At 34.0% G+C, this 25,298-nt stretch overlaps 1 pseudogene; it reads right to left on the bottom strand.

Annotated features, from left to right (window-relative positions):
- Positions 1-22,044: 22,044 nt before the first annotated feature.
- Positions 22,045-24,723, bottom strand: LOC102892676 (annotated as a pseudogene).
- Positions 24,724-25,298: the final 575 nt, after the last annotated feature.

The following is a 25,298-nucleotide window of genomic DNA, read 5'->3' on the forward strand; positions in this document are numbered from 1 at the left end:
AATACTGAATTTGGGGGCTCATGCTTCATTTCATGACCTACGTGCTGAGTGACAGTATAAATGACACATAGGCCCAGTTTTCTTATATGTGAAATAGGATAAAAATACCTGCTCTATTTTATGCAGAGATTGTTTTGAGGATTTAAGAAATATATGTGAATTTGCACGTTAATCTCAAACCCATAGAATAAATATAATACAATGAAAATGAAAATTGTATCTCTTCCCTGCAACCAAAAAATATATTCAACATCATTCTCAGAATATATCATATTTGACATCATTCTCAGAGTATATTTTCTTATCTGAAGTGTAATTCAAGTGGCATTTGGCAACAAAGGATCTTTTGCCATGGTTTATGTTACTAAATTTTTATTATAATGATTATAATTATTAGATATATAAAAGGAATTATTTTGAAGATTCCTAAGAAAACATATTCCTTTCTGAGAATTTTTCTTAGTGGATTAGACTAGTTGAGTCTTTTGAAAAATGGGTTCACTAAAGTTTGGATTGAAGAAAAAAATTTTACCTAGAAAATTACCTTGTAACAATAATAGACAAACTTTTTTTTTTACCATAGGATTTTTGAACTCTGTTGAAATTTATGTGGTATGTGTCAAAATAGTTTGATTATGAGTTGGTGTTCATGAAGCCTCAGAATAACAAATGGGGAGATGGGGCACTTTTCACAGTGAAATTTTCTGTGATCCTTGCTTACTGCATCAAGATTAATAAGCTCATTTCTCTTCTAAAATTTCAATGGTCTTTTCTGAAAATTCTTTGATGCTTCTGTAACCATAATTCCCTCAAATTCAACATTATGCCAAGCAGTTATTTTTGTTCTTGAAATTATTAGGCTCTCTTTTTCTCTTGGTGAAAACATCTTCATGTGTGCTTAGTTATTATGAAAAGAGACAATATGGTTCTGAAATCATTTCTTGGTTCAAAGTTGTATTTGCTGCATTTGCTTGTACATTTATGCAATACAGTAATTTTCTGATTCATGAGTTAACTCATTATAGTTCCTTTTTAAAAAAAATTTGTCCTAATTTTAGAAATTACAAATATAGTACAAAGTCCCAGAATTCCTTCATCTAGTTTCCCCAAATGTTAATTTTTACTATATTTACTTTCTCTGTCTCTGTCATGAAAACCCTAAAAATAGTCCCAAATTGAAAATCTTTGATTGGAATTATGTAAAACTAGAAATTGGCAGTAAAGGAATAAAAAAGCGATACTTCTTTTGCTTTTTTTCATTACCTTGTCAAAAAGGAAACCAAAACTACAATTACATACTATTTGGAAAGAATGTAAAAACTCTTTATATTAACACAGATAAGCCTAATAAAACAGGAAGAGGATATTAAAACAGAGAAAACCAGAAAATAATGAAGTAGAAGATAGAACTCTAGAATCTATAAACAGGAGTATAATTTTGGGGAAAAACACAAAACAGATAAATTATCTGGCAAAACTAATTAAATTGAAGGCATACCTGTACAATATAAACAGTGAAAATTAGATAAAAATCACAATTTCAGAAAAGATAAATATATAGGCCTTGTCAGCTGATTTGAAATCTTATTGATTAATTCATTTTTTAGGAATAAGCGACTATTAAAATTGAAAAATAATAAAAAATAATGATAGACAGTAAAAAGAATGAATAAACCCAAGTGATTAGTATGTTTAATACTTGGTATTTTCAGACTTCAGATAGTGGGAGTGTTTTATTTTTTAGGAACAATTTAGAAATATATGTCAAAACCCTTATATAAATGCATACTTTAACCTAGTAATTTCACTTTAGCAATTTTCAGGAAATAATCTAATACATTTTAAAGAAGACTGCACATGGATGGTTTTATGTAGTTATTTTTACACACTTTTATGAGTTTTCCCCCCATAAGAACAGTTTACCCAATGATAAGGGATTAAGAATTCACTGTACATTCATATTTGAATTCTATGCAATCATTGAAAATAAGCATGGGCCTAAATTCATAGACAGAAAATGTGTACCTGATGCATTCATGTGCTCCAATAGTCCCCTCTCTCTCATGTGCTCTCTGTATCTTCCACTCCATTTTGGCAAATTTCTCATATGCTTCCTTGACCCTTCTCTATGTAGACAGCTCAGAAAAATCCTTGATCCGTCGGAAATCTGGCCTCTTCCGTTTGTTTCCCACACAGATGCCCCTATCACGTGGTCATATTACCTTTGGTCGTTTGTGTCTATTCACTCAGTTTTGAAAGTTTAAGGGAATATTTTTTTCGCTAGTTTTGTTGTTCAGTTTTCTATGGTGTGTTTGTTTTTGTTTTAGTATCCTGGTTGCTTTGTCTATTTTTGGTGATTTGTGGGGATTTGAAGGCTCCCTCATTTATTTCTGCAGCTCTCTGCTAAGAGCTAGATTTCCTGGATCACAGAACCCTTAGGGACATTCAACATCACACTACCATCTTTCTCTATTAGTCGTGCTTTCCCACACTCTAAGATCAACATTTCCTATGTTTGCTCATCTCAAATGTATTATAGTCCTTCCTCACTATATTTTCAGATGATGATTTTGCTTTTTTCTTAAATGAAAAAAAAAGTGATCAGATGTAAAATTCCCCATTTAATCGTTAACAACCTACATTTCTCGACTTTCCTCTTATTCTTTATCACAGTGGAGGATTTGTCCTTTTTTTCTTTCAGAGGATTATTTTTCTGTTCTTTCTATTTTTTCAAGGATGATTGCTTCTTTGCTTATATAGCCTTGCTCCTGAATCAACAACCATTCTCACTTCAGTAGATCATGTCGTATCTTCATTTATATATTAAAAAAAATCTCTCTTTTTACATACCCATGCCCTACTAATCATGTCTCTGTTTTCTTTATTGCCCCTGCTTTATTTTGAAATATAATAGACAATTAGTTGCTCATATTTACATTGTACAATTCAATGAGTTTTTTCAATTATAGTTGGCATACAATAATATGTTTGTATTGGTGTACAATTGTACTGGCATACAATATTATTAGTTTCAGTTGTACAGCATAGTGATTAGAGATTTGTATAATTCACAACGTGATCACCCCTCTAAGTCTAGTATTCCTCTTCCCATTTATTACAACATTGTTAACTATTTTTCTTATGTTATAATTTATATCTCCATGTCTGTTTTGTAACTATCCATTTGTACTTCTTAATCCCTTTGCCCTTTTTCATCATCTCCCCAACCTCCCTCCCATCTAGTAGCCCTTAAAATATTCTCTGTGTCTATGAATTTATTTCCATTTTGTTGTTATTTTCTTCTTTAGATTCCACATGTATGTGAAATCACGTGCTATTTGTCTTTCTCTAGACATTACTTTGAGCGTAATACCCTGTAGGTGCATCAAGGCAATATCTTTTTCCATCTCTTTTTAGTCTGTGTGTGTCTTTTAATCTGAAGTGAGTCTCTGGTAGGTAGCATATGTAGGGATCTTGCTTTTTTATCCATTCAGTCACTCTATCTTTTGGTTGGAGCCTTTAATTCTTTTCCATTTGAGATACTTGTTGATGGGAATGTAGTTATTACCATTCTTTATTCATGTTTTTTATACATGATTTTTTCTTAAAGAAGTCCCTCCAACATTTCCTGTAATATTGGCTTGATGTTGATAAATTCCTTTAGCTTATTTTTGTCCAGGAAGCTCTTTATCTGTCCTTCGACTCTAAATGATAGCTATGCTGGATAAAGTATTCTTGGTTGTAGATCCTGGGTTTTCATCTTGTTGAATAATTTTTGCCAAGCCCTTCTGTCCTACATAGTTCCTTTTGAGAAATCAGCTGCCAGTCTTAAGGGTGCTCCCTTGTAGGTAACTGCTTTTCTATTGCTGATTTTAAGATTCTTTCTTTGTATTTAACCTTTCGTATTTTAATGATAATGTTTCTTGGTGTGGGCCTCTTTGGGCTCATATTTTTTGGGACTCTCTGAGCTTCCTGGAGTTGTATGTCTATTTCTTTCACCAGGTTAGGGAAGTTTTCCATCATTATTTCTTCAAATAGCTCTTCAATGTCTTATTTTCCTTCAGGTACCCCTATGACATGGATATTTTTACATTTAATTGTGTTCTATGGGCTCCTTAAATTATTGTTACATTCTCGGCTTTTGTTTTGTTTTTTTTTTTAACCATTCTGATTGAGTGTCCTTGGCTTCCCATCTTCTATGTCAGTGGTTTGATCTTCTTTATCCACTCTGTTGATTCCCTCTAATATACACTTCACCTCAGATAATGTGTCCATTTCTTACTGGTTCTCTTTTATAATTTCCATTTCCATTTTTGTTTTTTCTCTCTTTGTTAAAGTTCTCACTGAGTTCATCTACTCTTCCCCTAAGTTCCTTGAGCATCTTTATAACCAATGTTTTGAACTCTGCATCTGTTAGATTGCTTGACTCCATTATTCCTGGAGCACTGTTCTGTTCTCTCATATGGTTTCTGCTTCTTTGTCTTCCCATTTTGGATGCCTTTTCTGTGTCTGTTTCTATGTACTAAGCAAAGCTCCTAAGTTTCCCGGTCTTATTAGTACGGCTTTGTGTACTAGGTGTCCAGTGGCACAGAGCTGAGAGGCGTTCAGCTGCAGGCCAAGTAGCCCCAGCCTGTGCCCCTCCAGGACCACCTGTTAAGATTCAGCAAGCAATCTACAGATGCTGTGCTTACAGTTACCTCAAGTGGCCACACCAGAAACCATGATCAATTGCTACCAGTGTGAGTCTAGGTGCTGCTCAGCAAGGAGCACTGGACTTGAGAAGGACACACCTGAATATTTCTTTGGTGGGGCCATGAGTTGGGAAAGGTGGAGTTTCAGGGAATCCTTTGGGCGGAGTGACTTCTTATCCAGTTCAATTCAGTCTCAGCAGTAACAGGACTGAGTCTGCACAATGGGAGTGAGAAGGGCTCAACAGAGGAACAATAGATATGGCCAGCACTGGGAGAAAGGGCCTCTGGCCCTTGCTCCTACAACTAAGTCCCTGGTGTGCCCCAAGCAGTCTACCCAGAGCTGGTGCTCAGAGTGAACAGGTCTGTTACAGCGAAAGTTCGCTTGCAGACACAGCCCCTTTAAGAGATGTCTGCACCTGTGGGCTGCCGCTGTCCCACTCAGCCATTCAGGACTGGGTAGCCTTGTGTTCTCACCCTGTCCTACATTCTACCATTGCAGGGTGATTTCTTATTTCTCTCCCTAATTTTAGTGCTTCTGTTCATCTAGATCTCAGGTGACTTGGCTTGCTGTTTGCTCTGTATTTCTGCCACAACTTTGATTTGTTCGCAAGAGGGATGAACATTTATGCCATTTTTTCCCCTCTGACTGTCTCTGCTTTCTTTATAGCCATTTTACAAAAGCATGGCAGATAATCTGTGTTTACATTCTAACTTCCTATTTACTTTTGCTCACTGCAATCTGGATTCTCTTCTTACTACTTACTGTTCTACTCTTGTCAAGGTCATCAGTGTTCTCTTGGCTGCTATGTTCTGTATCCCACATGGATAGTTTATTACCTTCATTATATTTAACTGTTCAACAACATTTGACAACTAATATTCTGTACTTCAGATATTTTCCTTATTTTGTTCATGCAATATTGCAATCTTCTAGTTTACTTTCTATCACTCCTAAGTACTTTTATTTGAGTCATCTTTCTCTATTTGATCTCTAAATTTTGTACTACCTCATGATTCAGACATTGCTTTGTTCTCTTCCTCTTTCTGTGCTTGTTTTTTTCAATGATCTCATTCACTCAGACTTAACTATCAAGTATATAGTTATAAATTTAAAATTCCATATCTGTATTTCCATTTCAAACCTGTGTGCTCTAGACTTGGATCTCAAATTGGATATCTCAAATTTAATATGTCAAAAACCGAACATATTTTCTATCAGAAAACAGTACCTCCATCTACGTAGTTCTTGAAGCCACACACTTAGGGATCATTCAAGACTGTCTTTTCCTCGCTCACTATATATAAGTCCTGTCAACTCTACCTCAGAGATAAATCTCCAAACTATCTACTTTCTGCACATCCACTGTTGCCCATTTAGCAACCATGATCTTTACCCTTGACTGGTACAACAGCCTTCTAATTTGTCTCCTTTGTATCCTTTCCCTTTTCTACATCATTCTCTCCTTAGCAACTAGTATAATCTCCTCAAAATTTAAATCAGATAATGTCCCTTGGTGATAAAAAAATTCATCTAATAATATTCACCTCTTTTCCTGAGGCATACTAGGTATTACATAATTTGGTTCCAGACTATCTTTTAAGTCATCATTTGCAACTCTCCCTCTTGCTTGCTGGCCTCCAGCCATACTTTTTCAGATCTGTAACCATACCCAAAATGTCTAAATTTGAGCCACAGCTCCAATAATGACTAGCTGTGTGACATTGGCCATTATCTATGTGTGTCTTGGTTTCCTCATTATTAAAATGGAAATAATAATGGTATGTGCACAGTGCTCTAAACAGTATCTGGGGTACATAAATGTTCAAGAAGTAACTATTCTCCTGTTGTGTTTTGTATTGTTATTTTGTCTCTCTCAGGGACTCTATCAGTTGTCTTTTAACCAGAGAAACAGAACCAGGAGGAAATATGTATTTATTGCAAGGAATTGGCTTATGTGATTATGGAGCTGTCTAGGCAAGTATGAAAGAGAAGTCATGAAGGGAAGGCTTGAACTCTCAGGCAGTTAAAACTATAGTCCTCAGGTAGAATTTATTCTTCTAGAAAACTTTGGTTCTACTCTTAAGAACTTTCAAATGACTGCAACAGGCCCACTAAGATTATAAAGAATAATATCCTTTACTTCAAGTCAACTGATCATGAACATTAATTACATCAACAAAATACCTTCACAGCAATACCTAGATTAGTATTTGATTGAATAACTGAACACTATAGCCTATCCCAGTTGACACATCACACTGACCATCACGGGGCTTTGAATTTACTGGTTCCTCTGTCAGGAAATGCTCCATAATCAGTCTTCCAAGATTAATTTCTTCTCATCCTTGAATCTCAGCTTAAATGCTGCTCTCTCAGGAGGATTACCAAATTACAAAAGTAATGCTCCACATATAATTTTATATCTGAGACCTTTGATTATTTTCTTTATAACATTTTCTGTAATGCATTGTTATTTTGTCTTTCTGTTTTAATGTTGCTTTGCTTTGTCTTCTAGAAGGGGCTATCAAGGCCAAGCCATTCATTCTTATTTATTTCAAGTGCCTAGCATGGAAACTAAAACATAGTTACTGAATACATATTTACTGAATAAATGGAAAAAGTAATATGAAGTGGAAAAGTTAAGAGATATTAGAGAGAGATACATGTGTGTATAGGTATAATATCTATCCATATGTAGACATACACACATATGCACATACACACATATATATGAATCTATAAGAATGCTATACATGAAGATAAAAGATAATGGTTATTTTTTAGTTATTTTTTTATGTATGGTAGAAGTATCAGTAATTTTTATTTATTTTTATTTTTACTTTTTATGGTTTCATATTTTTCTAAAATAAGCATAGGCTACTTATGTTCTCTCTCTCTTTTTTTTTTTTAATATAGCAAATAGCTATAAAAATATCCATACTAAGGAAAAAGAGCCAATGGAGCATTGACTCCTATCCAAGAGAGACCATTTCTTTCTACTCATACCATAAGCATGAAATGACTCAGAAGGAGGGATTGGTTGTGAGCCTCACTAGCTGAAAGTCTTTATGCATGAAGATACTCTGAGGAAAGATATGACAAATGGAGGCTTATGAAATTTCAGAGCTGTTTATATGTAATATTTTGTACAGAGGGATGATGGAATGATGGCCTAGGCCCCAGTGTTAGTTTTTATTTTTTTTTATGGTAAAACTTGCAGTAGAGAAATGCCTAACAAGAGTCCATTTATAAAAATAGAGAAAATTCAGCAAGAAGGATGCCGTCTTTGAATGTTGGCCAGTCTTTGAGTTCTCCTGCTTTCGTATAGAGATAAGAACTGAATATATTCAACTGAGATAAACACACTTTAGTACCAGTGGTCATAATAGTAAAGTAATTGTAGAAAAAGAAAAGGAGGATGAGGAAACAGAATGGGCACATGTTCAGGATAATACTGGAATGCAATGTCTTTCCTGGAGAATGAGAGCCCCCAATTCTCTGTCCCTCAATAGCACTCTAGCCTGAAATTCTATTTATTGTGCTAAGGAGATCCTTCTCAAAGCCTATATATGTTAATTACCTGGGCAGAATCACAGAAAAATGATGTTGTGTAAATATGCTTGTTAAATAATTGAAAACTCAGCTAGGCTCTTCGGAGAAGAAAAGCCTTTACTAAAACGTTTTTATAAGGTAGACATGATTGTAAAAGAGCTTGCTGGAATCTGGGCTACTGAGGTAAGTTTGTTGTGGGTCTTCAGGGAATATAAAGGAAACTTGTGAGAGAAAGAGAGGTTAGGAAGCCCTAGCAGGAGAACTGACAGTGCCTTAGTCAAACTTTGGACTAATTTTTTAAAAGCTTTATTGAGGTAGTTTTTTTTTTTTTTTTTTTGACACTAAAGTTACCTCATTTAAAGTGTACAGTTCAATGGTTTTTAGTATATTTAGAGAATTTTACAACCATCATCATAGTCTTTGTTTTTTTTAAAGAGGCTTCCATAACTAAATGCATTTTATTCCATTTTTGTTAAATTTTTTTAAGTACTAGAAGTATTCTCCTTTAAGACTTGGTATAAAAATGAGAGTATGGCTCTGACTAAAGTTACCTCATTTAAAGTGTACAGTTCAATGGTTTTTAGTATATTTAGAGAATTTTACAACCATCATCATAGTCTTTGTTTTTTTTAAAGAGGCTTCCATAACTAAATGCATTTTATTCCATTTTTGTTAAATTTTTTTAAGTACTAGAAGTATTCTCCTTTAAGACTTGGTATAAAAATGAGAGTATGGCTCTGTACTTTGTGAGATGTTTGAAATCAGGTAAAGTAATTCAGGAGATTTTTGGCTCTATTAGTAAGTTTACATGATGACAAATGATGACAAACGTATAACTTTCCAAGAAATACGGCAGTGGAATTTAATGTGAACTATATAGAATAAATAACCCATAAATAATTGTATCAGTCAGAGACCTACAAGATTTTGAATGATCAACAATAGAGAGCCATAAGCCAAAGAAACATTTATTATCCCCTTAAATCTGTTCATTTAATTAGGCCATCTAGAGTCATAGCACTTGACCTTAAAAGTACTTAAGTAGCAAGCTCCATATATTATTTGTTCCTTTATTTTTCTGTACAAATTTACCCATATGTGTCTGTACTCTCTCTACTCCCAAGAAGAATGTTAAATCATTATAGGTCAATGGCAGCACTTGAACTTCAAACAAGCCCACAGATGGCAGAGTCCTAGTCTAATTCCCCAGCATTGCCAGTGCTTCAAGTAAAGACCAAATAGGGTTTTCTTGCTTACATTCTTTTTGACTTAATATTTGATGAGTCTTTGGGTATGGTGCTTACAGCTTCCCATGGTCTCTTTAAGGAAACCAGCATTATAGATTATACTTGTTTTGCATGTTACTATGCACACAGCTGGCAGCCACAAGAAGGCAAAGCTTAGTGAATATTCAGTCTTTAATTTCTTTTGCAGGTGTCATTTCTGTGTTTTAGCCATCTGGAGTTCTGCAGAGTAGAATCTCACTAGCAAAGACTTACTGAGATGTGCAAGCTGAAAAAAAAAATCTCTTCAAAATAAAAGTATTAAAAATGGCTAACATAACAGATACAAAATTTTGTTTGTTTTTGCATGGGGATAGAGATCCGGAGCAGACACTGGCCACAGAGGATACTTAAGAAATAATGCTCATGTTAGGTTATCTCCCCTGTTACATAAACTCTATAAAAAAAATTATCTTTTCCAAAGGCATATCAGGCCTGAGAATCAAAGATATTGCCGTTCTTCCTCTGAAAATGGACTTGTGGGTGGGAACAAGAAATAAAAATGCTGTTTTCAACATTTTGATATAATAAAATATTAAGGTATTTGTTGAAGTAAGTGAACAGTATAATTCTCTCCCCTCCCCACACTTTTTTTGAATTAAAAAATTTAGTGTGAAATAGGCCTATATGGAATCATGGTAGGAGTAACAAATGTTTTATTCAATCTTTATTTACACATAAAAGTGTAATCTACTTCCTATAGATGGGAGCACTGGGCCAGAATACAGGATTCAGCCCATCATCCTTTTCTCTACTTCACCTAGCTAGAGGTTAGATTAGAAAAAAAACTTATGGAGAAAAGATGACCTTTTCATCCTTTTATCACCAGGGGTTTGATAAGGTTAAGACAGGATATGCAATTAGAGATACCTTAAACTCTTGCTTCAATTTTCTCATCTGTAAAATGGTCTATCTCTTAATATAGAATTGAATGAGATAGTTAGTACATGTGAAGCGCTTATCTCAATCCCTGAAACAGTAAATGTCCAATAAATGTTCATTATTTTTATTCAATTAATGTCAGAATTCTGTATGAAATTTGAGAGAAAGCAAGTGTAAGATTCTTTTTTTTTTTTTTTTTTGACATCTAGTGAAAAATGGCAGTTGTATTCTGTAACCTAGCTCTATGTCTTGCTTTTTAAAATCCCTGTACATTTCTTTTATCAACCTGGGATGTTTTAGTCATATATTTCCCTAAATGCAAAGTAAAGTATAGCTTAGCCAAATTTCATAATTTATGTATTAGAGAAATCGAGATACAAAGAGATGCCTTGTTTAGTTGTTTTACCAAATTATAAAAAGGCATGTGATGCCAGTGAGTATAGTCTCCTTCCCAAAAAAGGACACAAGTGATAATAATCAGCCAAGGAATCTTCTGCCAAAACAATTTTTTTTTTCCTAGCATTTTTCCTATTTAAAAGAAAGACTAAAATATAATGATGTGTGATTGTTACCATTACAAGTTATATTTTCTCATAGAAGATTACTGGGCTTGTGGAACTATAAGATGTACATGAGAGAAACATCCATAGAGTTCACCTCCCTTCTATTCTCATGTGCTGTTTTCAGTAGATAATTAGAAAATGATAATTTAATAAGCTCTTTCCTTTGGAGACTGTATTATGAATTTGCTGGGTGAAAGTACTTTGGGGAGTAAAAGATTCTTGGGATAAAATCCATAATCTACATTAATTAGTTATTTAGGCACTCTCACTGACAACTTGCAAATGTAAAATAAAATATCTGCTCCTTCCACCCAACACACCCCCTGCAAAAACAAACAAACAAACAAACAAAAGAAACCCATTGCAATAATTCCTCTTCTGTGTCATACCATTGGATAGTCTCTTCCCACAATGAGTCAGGGTTTGAGGATGTGACTTGATTTGGCCAATGGGACATTAGCAAATATAAGACCAGCAGAGTCTTTAAAAGCACTTATATGTTGGGATTTTTTTTTTCTTTCTGATCTTGGGGACCTTGTGAATAAGCCCAGGCTTCCCTGCCTAATAGACGCACATGGTCAAATTATCTTTGTAGCCCCAGACATGAGGTAGCTGCCAGACATGTGAGTGAGACAATATACTACACTGTCCAGCCCCTGCTAAACTAATCCAAATGACCCATTCAGATGATCACAATATTGTGAGAAATAATCTGTTTTCTGTTTTAAGCCACTTAGTTTCGAGGTAGTTTATTATGTATCAAAAATTAACTGCTACTAAAAAAGTTAAGCCTCAATTTTCTCGGCTATGATAATCTTACATATACCCTATCGTGAGTTGATTAAGGTCCTCCCTAGCCAAATTCATTTCTACCCAGTACCTCAGACTGTGACCTTATTTGGAAATAGTCTTTGAAGATATAATCAGTGTAAGGATTGGGATGAAATTGTACTGCATTCGGGTGGGCCCTAAATCCAGTGAAAGTTTCTTCTATGAGACAAAACACACCACACAGAGAAGAGAAGGTGAAGACAGAGATAGGGATTGGAATGATGTACCTATAAGCCAAGGAATGCCAAGGACTTCTGGGCAGCTGCCAGAATCAAGGAGAGAGGTATGGAACTGATTCTTCCTCAGAGCCTCCAGAGGGAACTCAAAACTGTCAGCACTTTGATTTCAGACTCTGGCCTCCAAGACTGTGAGAGAATACATTGCCTTTGTAAGCTACCAGGTTTGCGGTAATTTGTTATGGCAGCCCTAGGAAACTAACACACACACCATTGCATATATATGAGTATTAAATAGTATATGACTAGCAGATAGGATAGTTCCTGGCATATGACAATCCTCAATAAACCTGACTACTGTTATAATTAACAGTCTACTGTGAATTCCTTTAAAAACTCCTAATCTTCATAACTCTAGTACCCAGCATGGTGCCCAAAACAGATATTAATAAATATTTTTTAAAATATATAAATGACTTGAAAACATTATTTTGTGGAGTATAGCTGAAGGCTTCAAAGAATTCTGGACTAGGAAGGCATGTCAACTTTTAAGACTGCCACGCACTGGGAGCTCTATCTAGAAGCAGCTTGTTAGGCACTGGAAGCCTCTCCCAGGAGTCACATCTGCTGAAGTGTGGGTCTCTGGCTCTTCTATACCTCCCTATTCCTGATCTTCGCCAAGGAAAGTCAGAGAGGAGACAGCAAGGAAGAGACATGGGGAGAAATGAAGAAGGAGAAGCATACGGGAAGAATACAATCTAGGAAAGTTACCTTTCAAAGCAGTTTATCCCCATTAGGTTTTGGCATGGAGAACAGAGCTGTGCAAGACTGTGTACATATGTTTCCAAGATGGATTGACTCCCTGTTTTCCCAAAAGTTTCCCAGTTTTCGTCTCTCTGAGCACTTGCTCTCAAGTCAGAAATTCCACCTGCATCTTAGCTTAATGAACAGCTCAGATAAATTACTGAAAATACTGGCTAACGAGCCTGGTTCCCATGTGAAGTGAGAGCCAGAATGTCACAGGCAGGACTGTAGTTTTCTGCAGGAAAGGAGCTGTTGATTGATTTTACTATTCAATTGTGGTATGAATAGAGAAATTCATACCGTGATTTTAATTTAGAGAAATTAATAAGAATTATTTTAGCCACTGATCAAAAGTACCAGATAATATATAGATAATATATTAGGGAGTGTCGTGTGTACATTTTATCCCACTTTTTTCTTTGCAACCAATCGTGGAGTAGTACCTTGCTCTTGTCACCTCTTTCTAAGCTATTATCAGCACAGTGAGAAAATGGGGAATATATTTGGATTAGCATTTATATAAGATTTTCTATTTACTAAGCACTTTAGTAAAGTTTATATTTGTTTTCTTTTCCTTAGCTTGGTGTTTTACCTTGTATTACAGTATTTGCATTTTGCAGCTGGGGGCACTAAAACACAGGAAGGTTAAATAAGCAGCCTAAGGTCACATTGAAAGTTAATGGTAGAGCTGAGATTAACTCTAATTGTGTTTTAGAATTGGTTTACTGAGCACAATATCTTCAAATCAACTCGACCAAGCCTGTCATCGCTGAGAGGACGGTGAGCTTATGAAATTCCTGGAGAATTCAGAAGCTTATTTTTAAATAAGCAGTCAGTGAACCTAAGATAAAAAAGTGTAACCACATTTCAGAAACATCAGGTCAAGTGCATCTGGGCAAGAATTTAAAGTGTTAGACTACTATTTTGAGCTTCAGACTCATTTCTACTGCCTACTAGTATCACCAGTTGGGTATCTGATAGATTACCTGAAATTGGCCCATCCAAAACTGCAACTTTCTTTGTAAACCTGACCTTCTACATTTTCTATAGAAATGAACTATTGCTGAAATAGGCCATCCTAAACTAGAACACCGAAATCATACTCAACTTTCCTTTTCTCTCAATCCTAAAATATGCTTGGTGATCAGGAACTGGCAATTCTACCTCATTAATATTGTGTATTTATTTTCTTTTTAACTCTGCTGGTACTGGCTTGGTTTTGACTCTTGTGATTTGTTTCTGGACCATTGAAATACTTTTAATTGTCTCTCTGCCTTTAAGAATCCACAATATCCATTTCTCATATTGCCACAGAATGATCATCCTAAAACTTAGATTACATTGTGTTACTCCTTTGTTTAAAACACTTCAAAGACCACACTAGAGAGGCCTAATTATTGAACATGGTGTAAACAGCCTTCTGACCTGGTTTCTACTCACCTTTTGAAGCCAGCCCTACCCCATATACAAAATCTACCAGACTATTATGATTCTCTAATATATTATGTTCTATAAGTTTCTCATATTCTTGAATTTACCATTTCCTTTATTTTATCTACCAAGTCATATTTTTGAGACTTAACATAAACATCACTTCTTCTGAAGTTTGACATCATAGTAAGAATTGATGTTTATCTTCTCTACAATTCTATCATAGCACATAAATATTTTTACATGTACGCACATCACCCCTCTCTTTGTACTAGTCTCCAAGCTCTGCAAGGGCAGCAACTATGCATTATTAATTTTTCTATTTCCAGAACCTAGTACAGAAATTGGTTTCAGGTTTATTCAATAAATTGCTCTCTGAATAAATAAAAAAATAAATATCCAACAAAGAAAAATTCCACAGATCTATAGTGAAAATTCTTCTAGAAATTAATCTTGAAGTGAGCATAAAGATGTAACTAAGTATATAAATAAAACCATACATGGAACAGGGACACTTGGTTCAACTGCTTTAAATTACTAAATAACCCAAGATAAATTATACAAACTTTGTGAGCTTTAGTTTATTCATGTGTCAATTAAAAATAATTACCTCAAGGACTATTTATAAGGTAAGGTAGCATTATATATATTATATGCATTCAAAAAATCATATAAAATATTAACTCAAAATACGAGTTCAGAAATTAGCATGATTTAGATCTTTTTTGGGGGAGGGAAGACATAGTTAAGAAATATCAGCTCTTTCTGAAACCAACCAGTCTCAAAGAGATCAATGGTGCTTTTTACTGCTTCCACTGCTATGATAAACACTATCGCACTAGAATGTGTAACCATGTAATAACATAATGAGGGCAAGGCCTTTGGCCTGCTTTGTTCACTATTGGGCCTTCAGCAACCAACGACACTGAAAAACATGAAGATAAATTCATCACACACTCAAGAATGACAGAGAACTTGTGCTATTAACTGTTTATTCAGACAATTTTATTAAATAGATCACATGTAGTTTTTGGTGTTAATTTATATTGCATATATTTATCATATGCATTGGGTCATCTAATATTATCACATATCTAAAATTAATGAGCTCCAAATTAAACAACTTTGCTTTTATTTAAAGAAAAACATTTTAAAAGTTGATATTGTTTATAAAATTTCCTGGTCATGGTCACAAATAGATATTGGATTTAAAGTCTAGAAATAAAATAAGGAACAGTAAAAAATTAAATCTTCAGGGTTTAATAAATAATGAATATAGTATTTCAATATGAAATTTAGGACATTTTAACTGTTAGAACTTTTTAGGAATGTCCTCATTATGATACAAGAGAAGATTTTCATAATGTTGAAATTATTTGCTTAACTTCTACATTAAAAATAATATTGGAACTTCATTTCTAGTCTCACATTGTTACATGGCTTTAAAAAGTTATATCGATTATGCCTCAAATGAAAAAATGAAGAAACACATAAAAATTGGCAGTATAAAATAAATTGTCTAGTAGGCAGCATTAAGGTCTCTTAGTTCAAAGAAATAGCAAATCATGTTTTTGAAATTAACTTTTTTGTATAAATGACTATTGTAAAGGCAGGTATACCACTTCAATTTCTTCAGAAAAAAAGACCAAATTATTAAGAGAATCTAAGCTATTGTTGGGTTGTTTCCCACAAGTTGCTTTCTACTTAAGCTACATACATCCAACATGTCATTTCTCTATTTACTTAGCTTCTGTTCTAGATTTCTACTTCGTATATATGTTAAATATAATGAATAATTATGGTCATAAGAGGCCTAAGTTTCATAAGATTATGTAACTGAGGCATATAGACATAATATCAAATGCTGAGGAACCTAATTTGTCTCTTTCATCTAAATTATAAAAACCAACAGCAAATAAATATTAAAAATATGAAATTTTGGCTATGTATCCTAAAGTAGTGACATAATGGTGCAAAATCATTTTATAATATTTATCCTTCATTGGCATAGAAACTTTCATATTGAAAGATCTATTGATAGAAAACTACATATTTGCTTTTTTGACATGTTTTGGGGAAGACAGAATGTACTGTGTGAGAGACACCCTTTTATTTACATAAGAGATTTTGCAATTATGAATTATTGCTACTGCTCTTGGAGAGTTTTCTTACATTAAAGAAATTGATATAAATATACCTAAAGAAAGTGTAGAATATTGAATATTTACATAAACAATACATACTATTTCTGTTATATACAAGTTAAAAAGTCTAAGACTATTTTGAATTTACTTTTTTGGGGAGTCTTAAGCTTTTGTGCTCCAAGATATGAGTAAATACAATCCTTTGTTCTACACTGAAAATGTTACAGAGAGGGGACAGAATTTCAGAAGACAAACTAATGAAATAAAATATTGCTAAATTAGGGAGAAGAGGAGGGGTTCTTGTCATGTTAGCCCTGAAAGGTAATAATCATTGGTCTATTCACTGTACACATATTTATTGAACATCTGTCTCAGGAACTCTTTAAGATACTTGACATAAAAGCAGAAAACAGGAACAGATCAGAGAGATCATAAAAAAATTGATATAAGGGGTCACTGGTGAATCACAACGTTAAATATTTATGAGTTAGGATGATTAAACATACAAATAATATATCAACGTCTCCATATTTAAGATCATAGAACTCAGAAAAAAAATCTTAGTAATTTTTAGAGATTTTATTGTATTTACGTAAATGAACTAGAGAAATGACACTCATACTATCTTAAAACAACCCCCCCCCCACAAAGAAACCCATAATTTATTAATGTAAATAAATTCTTCTCAGAAATTATCTGTGAATTTATGGTCAGTTTTAGGTGATACAAAGAGAGTCCTTGCATTGATCCTTGTGGAGAAAGTATATCATGTCAAAGCTCATGTGGGTTAGCACTGCAGAACTGTTTATATGAGGAAGACTTCAAACCCAGGACCATGCTTTATCATGTGTGCTACCGGGAGATTCTGTTCATTTTGTCCATAGTAGATATCCTCTATCTTGACATTTTTTCCTGATATTCTTATACTTCAGTTGTGACCTGTGACTTGTAAATAACTAATTTTAGAAGCTGAAGTCTGCTCTTCAAAAACTTTTAAAGTTCCATTTTCTTTCTCTTTTTTATAGTTTTATTTAACTCTTATAATGTGCCAGGAACCTGTGATAGGTGTTCTCACAAACATGTCATTTAATCTTCATAGTAACACTATGAGCTAAGTGCCATTATATTTAATTTACAAATTAAAAGAATGAGTGTTTAAGTAATTTGTACAAGTTCATGAAGATAGTAAAATTAGAATTTATAATTTACTTGGAATCTCAGACTTTCATGGCTATACTTGTGCCTAAATATATCAGTACCACATTCTCTAACATTTATTAACAGTTTTATTAGCAACTGCAATATAGTTCAAGTGAATATATTATAAAATTGCTTTACTTTTTGTGTATGTTGTTTTTTTTCCTACTAGACTGAAAGCTCCTTAAAGATAGAAATTATGTTATATACAAATGAGTTTAAGGCTCTATGTTCATTGATGTAATAGGATATGTTGCTTCTTTGATCAAATACTACTTTGCAAGCTGATGGATTAATAAATCATCCCAAACTTTATGAACAGATTGCTCTTCATAAGGGATCTGGGACAAGAGTTTTTTGAGTATTAACTTCCCAAATTCTTTTTTTGACAATAGGGCAGTAGAAAATGACCATCAGTAACTATCAGCTTACTGATTCACTTAATTTGAGAAAGAGAAACGAAATAAACGGCCAACATTTCCCGTATGTGTAGATAATAAGTATACTGGGGAGATTCTTAGGGTTCATCCAGTAAGACAAATCAAAGAGAAGACATCACTAAATATTAGTATCTCTAAACTGAAGTACCAGTCCATAGATTACCCTAGTTTATTACTATTATTATTTTCCTGGTTGGATTGAATCAGAGCTCTAATTTACAGTATTGTGATTACAACCAACAGGACTGTATTATATACTACAAAGTTGCTAAAAGATTAGCTCTTAAATGTTTTCACCACAAAAAAAAAAAAATGACAATTTTGTTACAAGAAGCAGTATTTGTTATGAGCAGTGCTGAGTGTAGAGGCCAAATCGTGCAAATAATTTCCTTTCAGAGAGTTCGAGGGCCATTTTTAAGTATTGGGTTTTGGTGACTATTTTAAGAGGAAAAATTTATTTTTAAAAATATGTAAGTATGATAGATAAGAGACATAATAACCATTAGTTGTCCTCAACAACTTTTACTACCTGATATAAACTCACTAGTTCTAGACCTAGAGGTCATATTCCAAAAAGATATATTTACTGGGAGGTTATTGTTCTCTCCCTGTGAACTTAGATATACAAAAACTCTGTGTATACTTAAAGGTCAGAAGTCAATTATTTTGCAACATGTTTGTAAATATATATTATACTTTCCTAAATTTCCACCAGAATCTTTCTAGATTTTACTTTACTACTCTGAGCATGTCTAATAAACAAGAGCACGAAAGAAAGAAATTAGCTGAATAAATAAAGTAATTTGTTGAATAAATCAAATTTGTGTTTTTCAGGTGGATTAGGAAAAAAAGTCTGGAATAGATAACATCTGTAAAATTTATATTTCTGCCTCCTCTTGAAAGATCAGAAGATCTTGCTATATTTGGCATGAATTCCTTCAGGTTAACAGTTGACTTGAAGTGAGAATAATATATCTTTTTAAGACAGGGCCCGTGTGTTGCGTTTTGACACATATCCTTTCAGTCATCTTCCTACCTCTGAATTGGGGTAGAAATTATAAGCATAAGTGCTCAGTTCTTTCTCTTATGGTAGAGCAATTTTTTTTTTCTTATGACAGTAAATGTTTTCTTGTGCTAGAGCAAAATTTTCCTCAGATTTATATCTCTATCAAAGTTAGGGAAATAAACTATGAAGGCAGTGTGTTCCAAGAAAAATGAGGGAAAATGTTTGTTACCCTACACATATCTCATTTTGATTACTTACATTATTTATCAGACCATTGTAAGCTTTTGGTCAGCCAGGCTTGATTCTGAAGTTGCCTTTAGTTCTTCTTGTTTAACCCCCAAGACCAATTAATTTTCATGTTCTACCAGTACTTTTTGCCTGTTATTTGCATTTTTTAAATCTCAATATCATCACTTTTTAAAAAATGCCTAAACTAGTTGCCTAGTCTCTCTGCCTTTGATCTTTTCTCATAATTCATCCTGTGTAGTTTAGTCAGATTAACCTTAAAACTTGCCACTTTGATCCAATAACTCCCTTGTACTATATTTGAAATCCTTCATACTTTGGCTCTAATCTGCCTTTCTAGCCTTATCACACTACAAGGTGATCACAACTACTTTATATATGATCCATTTTTTTGGCTCTCCTGTGCCAGTGCCCTGTATATACCCTTTACCTTATTTGAAGCTGCTTTCCTCTGTTTCTACCTAGGTGTGAACTATTCTGATAGATTCAAATAAAATATCACTTCTGTAAAACCGTCTTTAAGGAGTCCTGTTATTAACGATCATTCAGCTTAGTCTTAAATGAACTTTTCTCTAACAGTTATTTGCTATGGATCATTTAATTTATGGTATTGTTGGTTAACGTCACCGAGTCCTGTCTTCACAAAAGATACCATAAACATATTCCAGCGAGAAATCATATATTTTCATTATTTTCCTCAGTGCTACCATAAGTTAATTGAAGATATTAATGACCTGCAGGTGTTTATTACTCCTATGAGATAATTGATTGAATACAGGTATTGAAAAAAATTTAGAAAATTTCCTCATGGGAATTTAAACTTTCGATAGTTTGTCAATGTAACAGTTTTAGGGAGCATTAATTACATATGCAAATCTCATGCTCTTTTGTGGAGGTTCTGCTGAGATTTGGAACATATCCTTCATCTACTACGGATGCTATCTGTACTTCTAAGATCCATTAGAATTAACTGGGGTGAGGGACCTAGTTAAGGTCTAAGATCTAGGGTGATTATATAATTTATTATCTAAACAGGGACCCTTTTAGAATGAAAGGTGGCACCACTGAGATGGAATACTGGAATAACAGGTGTAAAACGGACTTTTTCTGGATAAACATGGAAACGTGGCCACCATAGGTAAAGGTTGACAAAGAAGATTTCATATTTAGCTATAAGCCCATTAATATGCCTCAGGATCAATTAAAGGACTGCCTTCTTCCTTTATATAGCTATAGTTGGCTTCTTCTGGGATGATTCTCAGTGGTTGCTGCCCCCTTGTATTCATAACCTTGTACAAAACTTCCTCTTCTGAGAGGGCTGGACCTAGGGACTTCTAAGAAATGGATTATGGGTGTCATTTCCAAGATTAGGTTATAAAAGACTGTGGCACAATAAAAAAAATGCTGGGTGTTGCTTCTAAAGATTATTACACCATGTTAATAAAGTTTCTTTCCTAATTTACTAGCGGAGTTTTAAAAATAAAGAGTAAATGTTGATTTTCATCTTCGAAAAAATGACTTTGTCTTGTCTTTGCTTGTACCCCTTCTCTGGCTTTCTTGCTTATCATTCTAATGAAGCCCATGTGGTAAGAACCAAGGGAAACCTCTAGTGAACAGCCAGCCAGCATCCAGGTTTGAATCTATATCACCTTGCTGAAGTCTCTTATGAGTTCTAATAATTTTTCTGTAAATTCCCTTAAGTTTTCTATCTAAACTTATGTTATTAATCATAAATATAAAAATATAATTTTTTATTTTTTAATATATTGTACCTTTTTCTTTGTTTTAAATTTGATAGGTCTTTCATAATGTTGAAAGGAACAATAATGTTTAACCCTCGTCTTATTTTTGACTTAAAAGAAAATACTGTTTGTATTTCATATGAAAGTATGTATTCCTGCAAGTTAATTTGGATGCAGATTTTTAATATGTTAACAATTTTTGAAGTAGATTTTTGTTTCCTGTGTTCTATGAATCATTTTTATCATATTGAGATTGATCAGGTCCCTCTCCTAAACCTAAGGAGACTTTCTTTAACAAGAGGTTTTCTTTGATCTATTGAGTTTTAAAATGTAAAGTATTTGTATATTTTTCTTATTTTAAATCATAATATGACAATTCAGAGGATATATTACATCATATGCACAGACTTATCAATAGTTATCCTCAGAGAGAAAGAAAAATTAAACTTTTTTATTTTTCCTATAAATCAATGGAAACCCATCCCTCAACTTGATACCTGAGTGATCAACAGTTTGCTTCCCTGTCAATATATTAGGCTCTTAAAAAAGATCTTAAAAGTAGGATAATCAGTATTCTTACTAGGAGTTTTATAAAAAAAACATTTGCCTCCCAGCTCTACAATGTGATGAGATGAATAAATGTTTTTCTTTTAAATATATTTTAAAATTTACTCCTACTGCAGATGAAAGTTGACCTAGAGACTTACTCATGTTTTCATTTGAAAAAACTGGCTTAGTTTAAATATGAGAGATTAATGCATCTAAAAGCATTAATGTGGTTCATCTACTTATCAAAGACAGTTCTTCTAGTTTATAAAGTAGCTTAGTTTCAAGTTCTTAATTTCATTAGCAGAAAACAAAACCGTTTTCTCCTACTATAAGCTTTTATTATTTATTTACTCAGCATTACTCTAAGTAGATGACTTAAGGCCTTCCTGGGGGATGATAGTCTGTCATATATGCTGGGCCACTCACTGTCTAGTGTTCCTTAGGTTTTGTGTCTTCCTAATAATTTTGCATAATCTTGATTTTTCTCCTCATAAGAATGGTTGTATCTAGGTGGATATGGCAGCAACCATAAAGATTTGTAGTCGCTGCTCATTATATAACCTGAAAAATTTCTCAGAACTGTTAGCGAAGAAATCTAATAACATAGAAAAGCAATTACAGAATAAGATCATTTGTAAACTTTCTTGGTTTAATAAACTATTTGCAGTGCTCAGAAGATTGCAGTGAACTTACAGATATTTGACAACTGATTTTAATACTAGCATCAATTAAATAAAGCTTTAATAAGGCTAGAAATGTTTGCTCTTCTTATTATCATGACTAGATCCCAAAGTTTCAAGGAGTAAAAAGTGAGTCTGACTTTTTATTAAGAAAGGAGTTGCCCTTCCTTTTGAGATTATAGTTAACTATCAATCATCCTTTTTAAAAATGTATTCATAGAGATACTAAAATGAACGCACATGTGTTGTAATAATTTGTGTGTACAGTAAGAGACTAGTAATTCTAATACCAGCCAGGGAATCACCTGGGAATGTAAGTGGTAAAGTCTCAGATGAGACATCCAATTGATAGCTAATTTGTAGAGAAAAAAGAAGACATTGTACTGGATCTAGTGTCTTTGTGAAGATTTGTAAGAAAAATGAAGAAGATAATATGAGGGTCCTTTTACCATCTCGCTGTTAAATTTAACAAATAATTTTTAAGTACCTACTAAGTACTAAACACTTCACACTTTTCCTTCCTATGTCTTTAAAATGTTTTCTATATGATTATGAGAATTCATCAGGGTCCTATGAACATGAAATTTTGGGAAAAAGTGTCCTAGGAAGACAAAGGTATGAACAATACACTCTTTTCCTCCTATGACTGACAAAAATTGTATATATTTAGATTGTATAATGCAATTTTTCTTTTTCAAAAAGTGTACAATGTGATGATTTAATACATGTATACATTTCTGGGGATCTAACACACAGTATGGTGATTATAGTTGATAATATCCTATTGTATATTTGAAATTGGCTAAGAGAGTAAATCTTAAGTGCTGAGACCATGCACAAAAAAGATAACAATACATTACTTATGTAGGGGTATATAAAGCCATATAGTTTCAAATATTGTAACTATATTTTTCTATCTCAGCCTATTCTCTATTTCAAGTCCTGCTGCTGCCTGATTGCAAAAATAATGGCACCCAATTCTGTGTTCTCCAGCTGAGATGCATTTTAAATTCAGTCAACAGAGCTTTCCCTTCTGCCTTCTCCCATGCACTGACTTAAAAACCCAAGGGGCTAAGGGCAATCATTGGGTTTAGGGAGGTAGCAGGCCCCTGATTGAGTCTTCTCTGGTTGCTTCTGCTCATTTCTGCATTTTCTTCTGGGGCCACAGTTTATGTCATGTTTTAGTGTGCCTTCTCATAATTATGATATTCTTCCAAGTTCTCTGCTTCTCTATATTACTCATGATTCTTGGCAACATGAGGTGTGTGGCTGCTTCTCAAGCTGAGTGGGGACCTCTGTAGGCTGACTGAGTCTCATTCAGTCTCACCTGCTTATGTGCCTCATCTGACCTTGGCTCAGTTGCTTGACCTGCTGTAGAAGTCAGGGAATTCTCTGCAAGGCAACTAAAAGGCACACAGGTAGAGATACTTTAGAGTTTTAGATCTCCTTATTTATCTGTGGTTTATTTTTATTTTCTTGTTTTGTCAACTCAAGAATTTTACAGTTTTGTTCTCTCATTCTGCTAACAATTGTCACAATGGTGATCCTATGTCCAGTGGCCAGAATAGGGTAGAATTACATGCTATAGAACAGCATGATAGAAAAAAACAAAAGAACAGATTGACTAATACTTTGCAATATTGTCTGGCAGCACTGAGGCCTTTGAGTGTAGTGATTAAACATATGGGCATAGAGACAGTTTTGGGTTGAGGTTTTATGGCTTGTCGTTAATTGACTTTGAGCAAGTAGCTTAGCCTCACTAAAACTTTATCTTTCTGTGTAAGATGTAAATAAAGATAATGGTATTTGTGTCATAGAATTGTGAATAAGAGATATAGTACAGTAAAGCACTCAGTAAGTAAAGGAGTTGCTTATGGCTTAGCATAGCAATAGGATCACTAAAGCGACCTATTATAATTTAATGGGACCCTTGGATTATATTTTTTTCATTACTATTCATTTTTCATTTTAATTTTTTTCCTATTTTTCTTTTTCTTTCTTTCTTTTTTTGAAAAATACTTGTGAGCATTTAATGAACTTCCCTCCATGTGGTTTCAGGCTACCAGGACACCCAGCCCCCTCCCTAACACCCTTAAGCTTCTCCTCAACTCTTCTGCTGAAGAGTCTGGACTTCACGATGACAGGCTGCTTTAGGAGCTTTCCCTTCCCCAGAACTTTGTAGTGGCTCGATTGCACCACATCAATGATAGGAATGGCTCCTGTCTTGTTTTTGGTAGCATTTACCCATGTCTGCTCACTGACCAAGATCCGCAGTTTATCAAGGTTGACAGTTGGGCAGAAGCTCTGGTTCCTCTTTAAGTTGTAATGCCTCATATCAACTTTCCCAAAGAAACCCAGGTGATATTTGTCGAAGTTGATCCTGTGGTGTTGCATGCCGCCAGCATTACCTCATCCTCCTGGATGCTTCCGGTGCTTGCCCATACGGCCCTGGCCATGGCTCACGTGGCCCCAAAGTTTACTGGTCTTCCTCAGTCTGGATGGCATGTCTGTGGCCCAGATCAGTTTCCTGTTTATTTTCTCGCACCACTGAGATTATTATTATTTTAACAACTTCTTTATCATCTTCATTGTTAATACACTATAGAAATCCACTTTATGATATATTGTATTTTAAATGGTGGGACAGTTTGTAGGTTGGCAACAGAGTTGTCATCTTAGACCCTTGTCTTATAGGCAATGATTTGGGTGCCACAATTTAGCCTGGACTAAAATTACATAGAATATTTTTACATTAAAAAATTTTGATATGCTAGGGTGAGGAAAATTTCAAATCTTTGAAACCCTTGAAAATGATAAACTAGTACGTCAAAAATAGCCACATACCCTACCCACATCACCTTGTTTTTAAGGTGCTAGATCAAAAGCAACTCATAAGGGTGATCAATGAAAAGCTTTACAAACCTCTACAATCACATTCAAGTTAAAATTATTTCAGACTTGAAATTTAAAGTAATCAATGTTTCTGTCAGGCCCAGAGTTAAGAAATAGAGCTTTTTCTTTAGCAGAATGGATTAAGACCACACTAGCCACTATAGCAAACAAATTCAAAATGGATAACG

The sequence above is a fragment of the Pteropus alecto genome, unplaced genomic scaffold, assembly GCF_000325575.1.
Source record: "Pteropus alecto unplaced genomic scaffold, ASM32557v1 scaffold20, whole genome shotgun sequence".
Taxonomy (NCBI): Eukaryota; Metazoa; Chordata; class Mammalia; order Chiroptera; family Pteropodidae; genus Pteropus; species Pteropus alecto.